The following is a 14079-nucleotide window of genomic DNA, read 5'->3' as shown; positions in this document are numbered from 1 at the left end:
AATAGTATGTTATGGATATATTTTATTTTTTTAATTAATTAATTTATTTATTTTTGTCTTTTTGCCTTTTCTAGGGACGTTTCCTGCGGCACATGGAGGTTCCCAGGCTAGGGGTCTAATCGGAGCTGTAGACACTGGCCTATACCACAGCCACGGCAACGCAGGATCCTTAACCCACTAAGCAAGGCCAGGGATCGAACCTGCAACCTCATCGTTCCTAATCGGATTTGTTAACCACTGCGCCATGACAGGAACTCATGGATGTATTTTAAAATGCAGTTTGTTAGCAAAAAAAAAAAGTTAAATTCTATATAAAGTGACACATGCAGAGGTTTGGAGATCATAACATGAATGTAAAGATCCATGTCAGTGATCGATGATGATGATAACATCTATGATTGGACAATAACATGCAAAACTAGTGAGGAATTTCATTTGTTTCACAGAAGTAGAAAATCCAGGCCCAGGGAATTACCAACTATGAGCTAGGATAGCTGATATCCTGGAATATACTCTTCAGAGTTTGGGTTTTATTTTAGAAGCTGTAGAGAGGGGGGATATTGTGCCTGAGCTGGGAGTGAGGAAGATGACCTGTTCTGTCAGGAGGGTCTACATAAAAATATGTCTACATAGAGAGAGATTTACGATGGTATGAGGGTTGTTAAGAAGGCTAAGTAGTATCTAGTTTGGGGGGAAAGTGAATTTGAAACAAGGTCGTAAGAATGGGGTGTTAAGAAACTGGAACCTCTGCAAAGCAAAATTTAGGTTGGATTGGAGAAAAAGTAGAGAAGCACTAGAAAAACCAGTAATAGTCGGTTTTATGTCAATTCCAAGGTCATCATAAAAAATCATTACATGAAAGAAGGTCAAAATGTTTCAAGACTACTTTTTTGAAAGCAAAAAGTAATAAATCTATGTGACACTAAAGGTAGCCAAGTCTAGGTTGTTCTTTTGAAACACTACAAGAATTAAACTTTAAAATTTCTTCACTAAAATTTTTAAAGTATCAACTTTTTGATAAAAGTCAGTAAAAAGGTATTCATACGAATATAAGAAAAATTATAGGAAAATAATTTATTTGCTCTTATGCTGAGAAAGAGATTTAAAGCGGAATTTGGAGAAGTATCTCAAGAATGAACATCCTTTCACATAGTAGCTTAAATTTCTCGTCATATGAGCAGGGAGCCATTCCATATTTGAACAGGAAAATCTTATTTATAAAGGGCTTCCTCATCCAAGAATCTTAAATGTGCTATTGCAATTGGCTTTAAAAACTGACTCCATGAATTGCTTAATATAGTTTAAAGACGAGAAATTTGAAACTGCAAGACTCTACTTTCATAAGAAATTTTCACTATTCCAGAGGGATGAAGGGAAATGGGACAGAAGTAAAAGAAAATGGGAGTGTATAAAAAAAATTCATACAGGGAGTTCCCATTGTGGTGCAGTGGTTAACGAATCCAACTAGGAACCATGAGGTTGCGGGTTCGGTCCCTGCCCTTGCTCAGTGGGTTAAGGATCCAGCGTTGCCGTGAGCTGTGGTGTAGGTTGCAGACCTGGCTGGGATCCCGCGTTGCTGTGGCTCTGGCATAGGCCGGTGGCTACAGCTCCGATTAGACCCCTAGCCTGGGAACCTCCATATGCCGCGGGAGCGGCCCAAGAAATGGCAAAAAGACAAAAACAAAAAACAAAAACAAACAAAAAAATTCATACAAATCCACAATAAATTTAAAATTAAAAATATTAAACATGTAAGTCTATTAGCAACTTAATATCACTTGCATCTATTTTAATTTTTCCTAGGGAAATACTCTTAAATGAATTGACTAATTCCTCAGGTTGATGCAGAAAAAAATGCAAAAACACAATTATTCATTGTTCTTTTTAAGTAGATAATAAAATTTTTATTGATTATACTTACATGGTTTCAGAAAAAATTAAATCAATTTCCTGCATATTGTTCCAGCATAATAGGCAAAAACTGTTTTGGAAAAAGGCATACAAAAGTGAGTGTAGTATTTTAAAGTTCTTTGTAAGATAAAAGGTTTGGTTTCTTAAAATAAGAAAGAAAGTGGAAAATATGCATTTTCAAGATGGATATTTGGATATTTCATTGAAAATTAAAGCTGTAATATACACCAATATTATATTAGAGATTAATATATCTCTAAGAATTTGATCTTTATTTCTACCAGATATAGGAAGAATCTATAGAGGTTTCATGTGTTCCCTTTAAAAGCTTTAAAAATAAAAATTCAGTGGGTAAATATTTAGAGAGTAATAACAATGACTAGATTTAATGTAATGATTTAAATTCTAGTTGGAAGGGTCATTCCATATTAGGAAGTCTCTGTAAAATATTTATCAAAGACATAAAACTTAAAAGAAAATGTCTTTTAATTCACCAATTGCAGTTTATTTTTAAAATACCCAATAAAAAATAGAAATACATCTTTAACATGAAAAAGTGCATCAGCCAATTTTAATATTTTATTTAATGGTAAAAAAAAAACAAAAGTAACCTTAAAAACTTAATTTTACATTAGTATAATTAAATAAATAGCAAAACTTTGATAGCTGACATATATCATTCTAGTGAGTCTTGTTTTTAATAACAAAAATTTTTTAAATTTATGTTTTAGAAATAAAAACAGACTGATTTTTTGGGGGCAATATCAATAGAAAATGTGTTAATTTTATTCCACAACGCCAGGATTTTTTAAATAAATAGGATTTATAAAATTATAAATAATTTAGAATTATTTCATTTAATAAACACAAATTGATAAAATTCATACATGTCCAAAAGAAAATAATTTTACAAGTTGTTTTACTGGTAACAACAAAATAAAAACTACAGTTAATCCCCTTATCCCCCAGGGATACATTCCAAAGACCCCCTATAGACGCCTAAAACCTCAAATATTACCAATTCTGATACACACTATTGCTTTTTCCTATACATACATACCTACGATAAAAATTTAATTTATAAATGAGGCACAGTAAGAGATTAAAAAAATAATAAAATAGAAGAACTACAACCATACACTGTAATAAAAGTTACGTGGTCTATCTCAAAATATCTTATTGTACTGTAACTCACCCTTCTTGTGATGATGTGAGATGACCAAACGCCTCCGGGATGAGATGACGTGAGCTGAATGACGTCAGTATTGTGACTTCGCATTAGGCTACTCTCACCTTCTGCTGATGTGTCAGAGGAGGAGGATCATCTGCTTTTGGCGAGATTTCTTTGATTTCTTTTTCCTTCTTCAGAGTTTCAAGAATAGAAAACTCCTTCTTCCCAGATAGCTTAACCACCTCAGCATATGATCTTTCTTCCTTTTCTTAAGAAGTTGAGAACGTTCACCTTTTCTCCTAAAGGAAGCACTTTACGGCTTATCCCTGGCACGGCCAAAAGGCCAGCATTGCGACTCTTGGGTTTTGAGGCGTTCCTAAGTGGAATCAGGGTTACTTGAGCACTAGCACCGCGGTACTGCGGCCGTAGATCTGGTAACCAAGCGAGCAGTAAGTGACTAAAGCAGTAAGTGACTAAAGGAAGAGATGTTTCAGGTCTGGGGTGGAACAGGGCAGGGTGCCGCGAGATTTCATCATGACTCAGAACAGCGCGCAATTTAAAACTAATAAATTGTTTATTTCCGGGATTTCCCATTTACTCTTTTGGACCGAAGTTGACTGCAGGTAGCTGAATCTGAAACCACGGATGAGGGGGACTACTGCACCTGGCAAAAATCTACCTAGGAAATACATGTGAAAGATACTATAAACTTGTACAAGCAATAAAGAGTAACAGCTTGAGTAAAGACAATCCCTCACTCCTGAATGAGAAAAATAAATTTTATAAAGATGCCCATTTTTCTAAAATTAGGTACTGGATTAATACAATTTCTATAGAAGTCAATGCAGTGTCAAGTTCATCCAGAATGGTAAGCAGAGTGAGGGCAATTGGGTGCTTGCTCTGTGGGGTCACCCAGCATTCATTTCTTATTGTTTTCTTGTGTTCATTCCTTGGCCTATGTGCCTCAAGGGAAGCTCACCTTACCCAGGTGCCAAGATTGGCTTAAACCAATCAGCTCCTCCCACTTCCTTACCAGGCAGACTGTATCAAGAAAGGTCCTGGGATCTAGTTTAGAAGGACACATCTTTTAGTAGAAGCTTCACAGAGGGAAAAAAGCCCTTGGCTCTTGCTTAGATGTCACTTGAGACACTCACTTAACTCTCTTAGGCAGAGGCCATCCTCTAGAACGGTGCCTGACAACAAGGTGACTTTCAAAAAGTTAACTCACTCATTGCAACATTGTAGCCTGTCTAATGAAGCCACGTGGGGGAGAAGGGGGGTGAGGAGGAGGGAAATGACACATAGAGGAAGGTAAAACAAGGGAAAATAATGGAGTGAATAAAATCTTTGTTACAATGCCTTGGAGCCCCTCCACTGTGGATGTTTGTCATTTGTGACTGCCCAATATATTTCGAGCTCCTTCTCTTGATTTTAATAATTTCCTACATTGTGAATCTTGCCTCGCCGAATCTTGCCTCGCCAATAATAGAAACAACTGCCTTTTGCAATTTCCTTTGTGTCGGTCGTAAAGAACCATGACTCCATTTCTGTGACCAAACATAATCATAGGAGGACTGAAGGGGAAGAGAAGTGCATGAGGAAATTGGCAGGTGGCTGGTGGCAGAAGTAGTGCGTTTGGGGCCCAAGATGGTCAGAGAAGAACAGAGGAGGCAGCATAGGTCTGATGGGGACAGTGGCAGGGGCAGTGGCAGAGAAAAACAGCTCTAGAGAATGATTCTGGGAGTTTTTCCGTGGGGCTCAGCCTCTTCCTCCAGTTCTTCCAACACTTTTGTATGCTTTCTCATGTCCCTTAATAAGCATCTCATTGATAAAACAAGCATAGTGAATTCTGCTGTCTATTGCTAAGGGCCATTACCAACACTCAGCCTTGCTTCTGTGTACTCTTATTTTTTAATGTGCTTTGGGTTGGAATTTCTATTAGTCACAACCTAATTCGTTCGAAGGTAGCAAAGACAACTCGGGAGAAAAAAGATGAAGGACAGCTAGAATTAGTTCTGGGGTATTAAACATATTCTTAGCATATGAAAATATCATCTAGGAAGGGAATGTGATCAGAGAAAGTCAGTTGCCAGGTCTATTTAGAGGCTTAATACAGGAGAAACAGCCAGCAAGGGACTGAAATTAGTAACTAGCAAGGTGGGAGGAAAGGGAGAGTCCAGTGTTACAGGAGAAAAGTAAGGAGCATTTTTCAAGAAAAAGGGTATGATCAACTATTTCAAAGGTTGGGGTTAAGCAAAGTGAAATTATTATTAAGTATGAGTAAAATGAACACAGAATCATGGCCACTGGATTTGGCAACTTCACATGCACGTGGCAACAATGAAAATGAGTAGTTTCTGCATAGTGGTCAAAAAAAAAAAAAAAAAAAACCCTAGCTGGCCTGAATTTAAGAATAAATAAGGCACCCCTGTGTAGCTGTAGTCCCACCCTCTCCTCCTGACTCACTGCTGTTCCCTCTCACCCATGAGCAAGTGGGTCAGGAAGCAGTGCCACAGCCATGGCTTCTAAGGAAAGATGCTTGTGGAACCAAATTAAAATCACCCTAACCAAGAGCAAGGTAAAATCCCTGGAGAAGGTGTGTACTGACTTGTTTAAAGATGCAAAGGAAAAAAGCTTCAAAATTAAGAGACCAGGGGGCATACTTACCAATATGCTGAGACTCACTAACAGAAAAATCCCTTGTTGTAAAAGGTTCTAAGAGTCAGAAATCTTTTCCAGATCATGATTCTCAAGTGACTTGTTGATTTGAACAGTCCTTCAGAGATTAAGCAGCTTATTTTCATCAGTATAGAGTCGATGGTAGAAATTGAGGAGTTCCCGTTGTGGCACAGGGAAAACGAATCTGAATAGCATTCATGAGGTTGTGGGTTCCATCCCTGGCCTCGCGCAGTGGGTTAAGGATCTGGTGTTGCTGTGAGCTGTGGCGAAGGTCGCAGACGTGGCTTGGATCTGACATTGCGGTGGCTGTGGTATAGACCGGCGCCTATAACTCTAATTCGACCCCTAGCCTGGCAACTTACATATGCTGCAGGTGTGGCCATAAAAAAATAAAAAATTTAAAAAAAAGCAAAGAGTAGAAATTGAGGTCAACACTGCAGAGCCTTAAATCAACTATTGTAATAAACTGGTGGTTATCGTTTGCTAAACAAATAGGTAGAGATGAAGAAGCAGGGACAGCAGTGAAGAACAGAAAGGAAATATATAATACTATCTGGAATGAGATGCAGAGACAAGGAGAATTTTTTTAAGATGAGGGATAACTTAAGAATGCTGGACGCTGGTGCTGAACAGAGGGATGAACTGGAGAGTGAAGTTTACCGTGAGCCTGGAGGAGACGAGTTCCAAAGCACCTGCAAAGGCACAAGAATGAGACTGACAATAACCCTTATCAGCACACTGATCAGAAACAATGGAGCAATTTAAAAAAGAGAGAGAGGAAGAGATAGGGAGAAACAATTGCGATATCTTGCCCAGAAATAATACCAACAAATCACAGGTCAGAATAAATATGTTTTCAGGATATCAGGACAACTTGTTATTTAAACTTGTGTGTGGTTGTTTTCTTTTGGCTGAATATTATCTAACCTGCTTCATTTGGGGAGCATATTCCCTATTTTAAGCAGTGTTGGTGGGCTGCAGTTCTACATCTTCAGCTTTGAAAGATAAATAGGTATGTCTTCCCCTAGAGGCCACGTGGGCCAGTGCCTAAACTCAGCCACTGGACCCTGGTATCCAGGACGCTGAGTCAGAAGTGAACGATGCAAAGGTGATGGGGCAGATGAAGAGTAGCTGCAGTTATCACTAGTGGTGACTGAAGGCCTATTCCTGCTAAAATATAGTAGTTATACTTCCTTCTGGCATCTTGTTTCTTGAGCCTCATTCTATAATTCTTACCAAATCTGTGAGCTATCCAAGTTCCTTCTAATAGATTTCCTCCTGCTTAGGATACTCGGTTTCTTCAGCTTGCAACTAAGAATTTCAGCTTATTTGAATTATATCAATTTGCAGGTACTGGATCATCAGGAATCAATAGAGACATTTGGCTCAGCTGGAGCTGAAGACAAATAGCTAATTATCGTTTGCTTATTTGTTATCTACTATCACTTGAGGTCGAGGCTTTGGTGAAACTCAATGCCATTGCAAATGAACAATAATATAAAAAGCATGAAGAATTCAAAGATTACTAAATAGTGTGGCTATTTCTGACAGCCTCAAATGTATTAAAAGAAGAAGTATATAAATCAAAACCCTAAATTCGCAGTTAAAACCGAAGGAGAAACCTAAGGAAGGTCTATAATTTTGTGGGAATAATCTCTTATTTCTTAAAGCCGAAGAACTATCAAAGCCAATAACTGAACTTGAGATCTGACCATGAAGATGGTTGATTCACAATGTCAGTAAAATTCATTACCTAGTTATGTCATGATAAAGATACGTGTTCTGCAGATATTGAATTCAGTCTTCAATAACGAGAGAATGGGTATGGTTCTAACTGCTGGCTGTATTTGTAAACAAAGTTAGAGATTCTTAACAGTGGTCCTTGCTAAACAAAGTTGAGATGCCAGAAATTCCATGCTATAATATAGAGGAAAGAATTCAGACGTCAGGATATACACTAGGTCCCCTGAAAGACCCCAGAAAGGACTCCTTCTTCCAAAGGATTGTGTCCTGTTAGGGGGAGAAGAGCACCACCCAAGGAATGAAGAATTGCTAAATATTTGAGTCAATATTAAAAAAAATCATCTTTACTGCTATATATTAGGTGTCTCAGAGTCAGCGTTCCACCAGAGAAACAAACCAGTAAGATAGAGACTTACTGCAAGGAAGTGGCTTATGTGATTGTAGAGCCTAGTTAGTTAAATCTGAAATTCTTAGGAAAGCTAACCTGGAAACTCTTAAGCAGAAGCTGAAGATGCAACCCACAGGTAGAATTTCTTCCTCCTCAGGGAAAGCTCAGTTCTATTTCTCTTCAGACCTCACACTTGATTGGATCAGGCTAATCCATATTATCAAGGATAATTTTTACTTAAAATAAACAGATTATAGATGTTAAGTTTACAAAACACCTTCACAGCAACATCTGGAGTAATGTTTGACCAAATAACTGAGTACTATAGCCCAGCCAAAGTGACACAAAAAACTGGAAGATTACTAAGAGAAATTAATGACTACATATAGAAATAGATGTTCCATGCCCATGGATTGTTAGACTCAATAAAAACTCAATATTAATGAAATTCCATTCTACTAAACTTGATCTGCAAATTCAATGCAATCTAAATCAAAATCCAAGCAAATTTTTCTGTAGAATTTGACAAGCTGATTTAGCATAGGTTAGGTAATGATTTCTTAGCTAATAATCACTTTCCATGAAATAAAGAAGATCGACTGAATTTCTTCAAAATCTAAGTCTTTTCTTCTCATCAAAAGATACCACTAATAAAACATATTCACACCTCAGTCTGGGGGAAAATATTTTCAATATCTATATCTGATAAAGTACTTGTATTCGGAATATTTAAACAATTCTCACAACTCCATAATAAAAAGAAAAACAACCTATACAAAACTAGCAAAATACTTGTACAGGCATTTCATGGCGGAAACAATAAAAATGATTAACAAGCACATGAAAAAGGTGCTTAACATCAAGCATTAGTCACCTGGGAAATCGTTTAAATGGCACAAAGTCATTCAAATAGCAAAGATGAAAAGCCCAACAACACCAAATGTTGGTGCAATGAAACTTTCCTGTATTGTTGCAGGCAGTGGTGGTATAACCAGTTTGGAAATTGTTCTGGTATTTTCTCATAAAGTTAAAAGAACATCTATTCAAAGACCCAGAGATTCCACTTTAATTCTTTACTCAAAAGAAATGAAAGCGGGGAGTTCCCATCGTGGCGCAGTGGTTAACGAATCCGACTAGGAACCATGAGGTTGCTGGTTCAGTCCCTGCCCTTGCTCAGTGGGTTAAGGATCCAGCGTTGCCGTGAGCTGTGGTGTAGGTCGCAGATGTGGCTCGGATCTGGTGTTGCTGTGGCTCTGGTGTAGGCCGGTGACTACAGCTCTGATTGGACCCCTAGCCTGGGAATCTCCACGTGCCGCGGGAATGGCCCAAGAAAAAGCAAAAAGACAAAAAAAAAAAAAAAAAAAAAAAAAAATGAAAGCGGGTACACAGAAAGATGAGTATGATAATATCCACAGGTTTTCTTCATAGAAGCTCTTAACTAGAAACAACCTAAGTGTCAGTCATCAGCAAAATGGATAAACAAATTGTAATATAAACAGACAATGGAATAGTCTTCAGTAATAAAAAGGAACAAACTACTGAAGCATGCTACAACATGAAAAATTTTCAAAAATTTTATGCTGAGTGAAAGAAGCCAGATGCAAATGAGTGCCTAATATATGATTTGATATATATGAAGTTCTCCAATAGGCAGACTAACCTATGGAGAAACAAAACTCATGGCAGGGGTTGCCTCTGGGATAGATGACTGGGGTGGGGATTAATTAAATAAACTGCATAAGGGATCTTCCATGAGTGATAAAAGCGTTCTATATTTTAATGGAGGGGGTCACAGGGTGTGTCCAATTGTCACAACTCATAAGACTTTACACATATGATGTGTGCATTTTGCAGTACCTAAATTTTTCCTCCATTTACAAGATAAAAAAAGTGCCTCTGGGGAGTAAAGCTTGTGTAAAGCTGCAGTGAAGCTGAGCTCAGTTGTTTCTTATCACAATATTTTTGCATGATTTGATTTGTGACCATTTGTTTATATTACTTTGATTAAAATTTATTTAAAGTACTTCTACAGACTTCCAAGTTAAGATGGTATAATGAAAACGTCTAGAACTCCCTTCCCCCAATCCTAATGACAGAATAACAAACAGGACCAAATCAGCCAAAATATCTCCAAATCAAAGGAAAGGGCTGAGATTCATGTCATGCAATTTAAAATGAGCAATCCAAAATGTTGGGCGGGGGGGAAAAAGAAGGAAAGAAGAAAGAGGCTTGCTTGAATCCATTTGGCTTATTGAAATAAAAAAAAATAAACTGTCTGAACCCCCCAACACACACACCAACATGAATACAGTAGGAAAGAAATGTTACTGAACAGGATTTTTTTTTAAATTATACTTAGAACCTCAAACATAGAGAAAGGTGAACAAACACACAAAATTTATACCTGCACAAGTTAAAGTATGGAAAGATTTAAAGTTAAGTATCCTTGTGGGGGTAGGAAACTAAGAAGAAGTACATCACATGCCACTAGCTATGAGCCTTGGAAATGTTGCCTTTTATCTGGGTGCATTACTGCCTTGAATAAAATAAGTGGTCTGGAAATAAGAAAATAGGGAAGGGTGGATGCCGAGTCAGCTACTACTAATATATACCACAGATGACAATCTTATCTAGAAAAAAGAAAAAGTGAAGAAATTTCCCTAGAAAGGTTTTGTGTTGAGGAAAAACATAATAAAAACATAATAGAAGCAGAAAACCTTAAGAGATGACAAAGAAGAGGTGAATGAAGAGGAAAATCGTAGACCTAAGAAATAACTATAGAAGGAAAACCAAAAAAAGCAGATAAAAATGATGAAATTTAGCAAAGATAGACTTAGCTTATAAACAAATTACTAACAAAGAAAAAAGGTTTGTGATAACCACAATGAATATTGAAGAAAAGAAGGAGATTAAAGTAAGTGGATATGGAGTTCCCATTGCGGCTCAGCAAGTTAAGGACCCGACATAATCTCTGTGAGAATGTGGGTTCGATCCCTGACCTTGCTCAGTGAGTTAAGGATCCAGTGTTGTCTCAAGCTGGGGTATAGGTTGCAGATATGGTTTGGACTGAGTGTCGTCATGGCTATGGCTTAGGGCTCAGCTGCAGCTCCAATGGGAACGTCAATATCCCACAGGTGCGGGTCGTAAAAAGAAAAAAAAAAGTGGGTAGCAGGGCAGCGGACCTGAATAGACATTTTTCCAAAAAAGGCATGCAGATGGCCAACAGCCACATAAGAAGATGTTCAATATCACTAATCATCAGAGAAATGCAAATCAAATCAAAACCACAATGAGATGCCACCTCACACCTGTCAGAATGGCTATCATCAAAAAGAAATCAAACAATAACCGTTGCCAAGAATGTGGAGAAAAGGGAACACTCTATGCAGTTGGTGGGATTGTAAACTAGAGCAGCCACTATGGAAAACAGTATGGAAGTTCCTTAAAAAATTAAAAATAGATTGCCATATATGGTCTAGCAATTTCACTTCTGGGTATTTACTCAAAGAAAACAAAAATACTAATTCAAAAAAATATATGTACCCAAATGGTAATTGCAGCACTTATTTCACAATAGCCAAGCTATGGAAGAAATCTAAGTGTCCATCAGCGAAAGAATGGAATACATACATACATACATAATGGAATATTAGCCATAAAAAATGAAATCTTGCCATTTGTGACAATATGGATGGAGCTAGAGGATATTATGATAAGTGAAACAAATGAGACACAGAAAGACAAATACCATATGATTTCACTTATAGCAAAATCTAAAAGCAAAACAATCAAAACAAAAACAGACTCACAGATACATAGAACAAATGGATGGTTGCCAGAGGGGTCAGGGTGGGGAGTGAGCAATATAGATGAAGGGGATTAAGACGTACAAATCTCCAGTTCTAAAATAAATGAGCCATGGGGAAGTAAGAAACATGGTCAATAATATTGTAATAACTTTGTATGGGGCTAAAAGATTCCTAGACTTATCATGGTGAACATTTCAAAATGTATGCAAATGCAAAATTTGCATAATGTAGTACAGCTGAACATAATATCTTATGTCAAATATGTTCTAATAATAATGAAAAAGTAAGTGGACAATAGACCAAAAAAAAAAAAAAGAATTTGTGTCAATGAAATCAAGAACCTAACATACAGAATGGAAAAGATAAAGACAGAACAAAAGAAAAATTTCTGGAAATAATAAGAATTGAATCCGTAGAAAAATATTATATGATGTTCCAGGAAAAAAGTCACAAATGAAGATATATTCTGAAACATGTCTTGGGTAAATTCGTAAAACTTCAAAAGTAATATAAGCATTTTTCAGAGAGAAAAATCTGGCTGAATGTGAAGTGGGAGGGGAGGATCAGGCTGGCCACATACTGATCCACAACCACATTCAGTGCCATTAAAACATGCATCAGGGGTTCCCATCATGGCTCAGCGGTTAACAAATCTGACTAGCATCCATGAGGATGCAGGTTCGATCCCTGGCCTCGCTCAGTGGGTTAAGGATCTGGCATTGCCATAAGCTGTGGTGTAGGTCACAGATGCAGCTCAGATCAGGATCCAGGGTTGCTGTGTTTATAGCATAGGCCGGCAGCTGCAGCTCCCATTCAACCCCTAGCCTGGGAACCTCCATATGCCATGGGTGCAGCCCTATAAAAGACAAAAGAAAAAAAAAAGAGATCAAAATATTCTACCCAAGTAAGAAAATGACAGAAGAAATCATAGCAAATATGGTATTAATTTAAATATATAACAATGACTACTATAGGATGCATAATCAGGGAAGGGAAATGTTAAAGTGGCAAGTTATAAGTTGTGAAAATAATAAAACTGGGGAAAGAAAACTAATGTATTCATTTCTCATCTTCCTTAGGGATAAATCAGTAAACATATCAAAGTGAACAAGTTAACAAGTAGTAGCATAAGCATATCATTTACATGTTATAAAAGGAATCACCAGAACTAAAATAACACTACAGGTGACAAAAGCAGAAAATGAGAAAGAGAAAAGAGGTAGGAGAAAGTGCAGTGTTCTAATTATCTAAAATTTCACAGGGAACATCAATAAATACTGTCTAAAACTGCTATATCAAGAAGTAGTGGTTAGATAAAATGTTACAAATGTTTCAGTGGAAATATCTAAAAAGAGGATACAAGCCTTCCAATTTATAACAAGGAAAGCACACATTGCATACAGTTAACCCAAGTAACTCCAAGAAAATCTATGTACAAGAAGGCAAAAGAAAAAGGAAGCATTTGAAACAAAAATAAAACATAAAATTGGACAAAATAATTAAAACAGTATCTGACACCAAATGTTAAAGGATACATTCACACAAAGACCATCAGATTTGATTCTTTAAAATAGCAAATATGAGAGTTGCCTCGTAGCTCAGTGGATTAAGGGTTTGTCACTGCTGTGGCTTTAGTTACAGCTGTGGTGTGGGTTTAATCCCTGACCCAGGAATTTCCTCATGCCAGGGGAACAGCCAAAAAAAAAAAAAAAAAAACCCAAAACAAAAAACAAACAAACAAAAAAACAAACACCAATAAAGCATTGTTTTAATGTACTAGAAACACCCAGAGCTAAAAGATTCAGGTTATATGGAAAAACAAGGCATAATATGCAAATACATAGTAAACAAACAAACAAAAAAAAGAAATCTGAAGTGAAAATATCAATACCACAAGGACTAAATCCAAAACAAATGTTAGATAAGGTAGAGGTCCATTTTATAAGTATGAGGTATACAATTTACAAGAATAGAGCTGCCATAAATGTGTACTTTTATAATAAGAGATTAAAACACTAACCGTAGGAAGACAAAAAGTGCATAGAACACAGTATTAGCAATAGATTTTAACTGTCTCTATAGGGTTATGACAGATCTCCAATATATCAAAATAAGCATACAGAGAATTATAACAATTGAAATCCAGCTAACAGATATGCCTCAAATTCTATATGAAAGACTGTATACCTTTTTCATGGAAATTTTATCTTTTTTTATGGGAAATTTGCAAAACTAATGCTGTATAAAGAATGCTGTCATTTCCAAAATATATACATGAATACACGAAAGAGATCATGATCCATGAACACACTACAATAACAATAAATCTAGACATTAATAATGATGAATAGAAAAAAATTAAGCCACGGAAATGCATA

This window comes from Sus scrofa, chromosome 2, assembly GCF_054392235.1.
Source record: "Sus scrofa isolate SSC_HxYL_T2T_F1_AM1 chromosome 2, Sscrofa_HxYL_maternal_Yorkshire_Landrace_v2.0, whole genome shotgun sequence".
Taxonomy (NCBI): domain Eukaryota; kingdom Metazoa; phylum Chordata; class Mammalia; order Artiodactyla; family Suidae; genus Sus; species Sus scrofa.
This window is presented reverse-complemented; position numbering follows the sequence as displayed.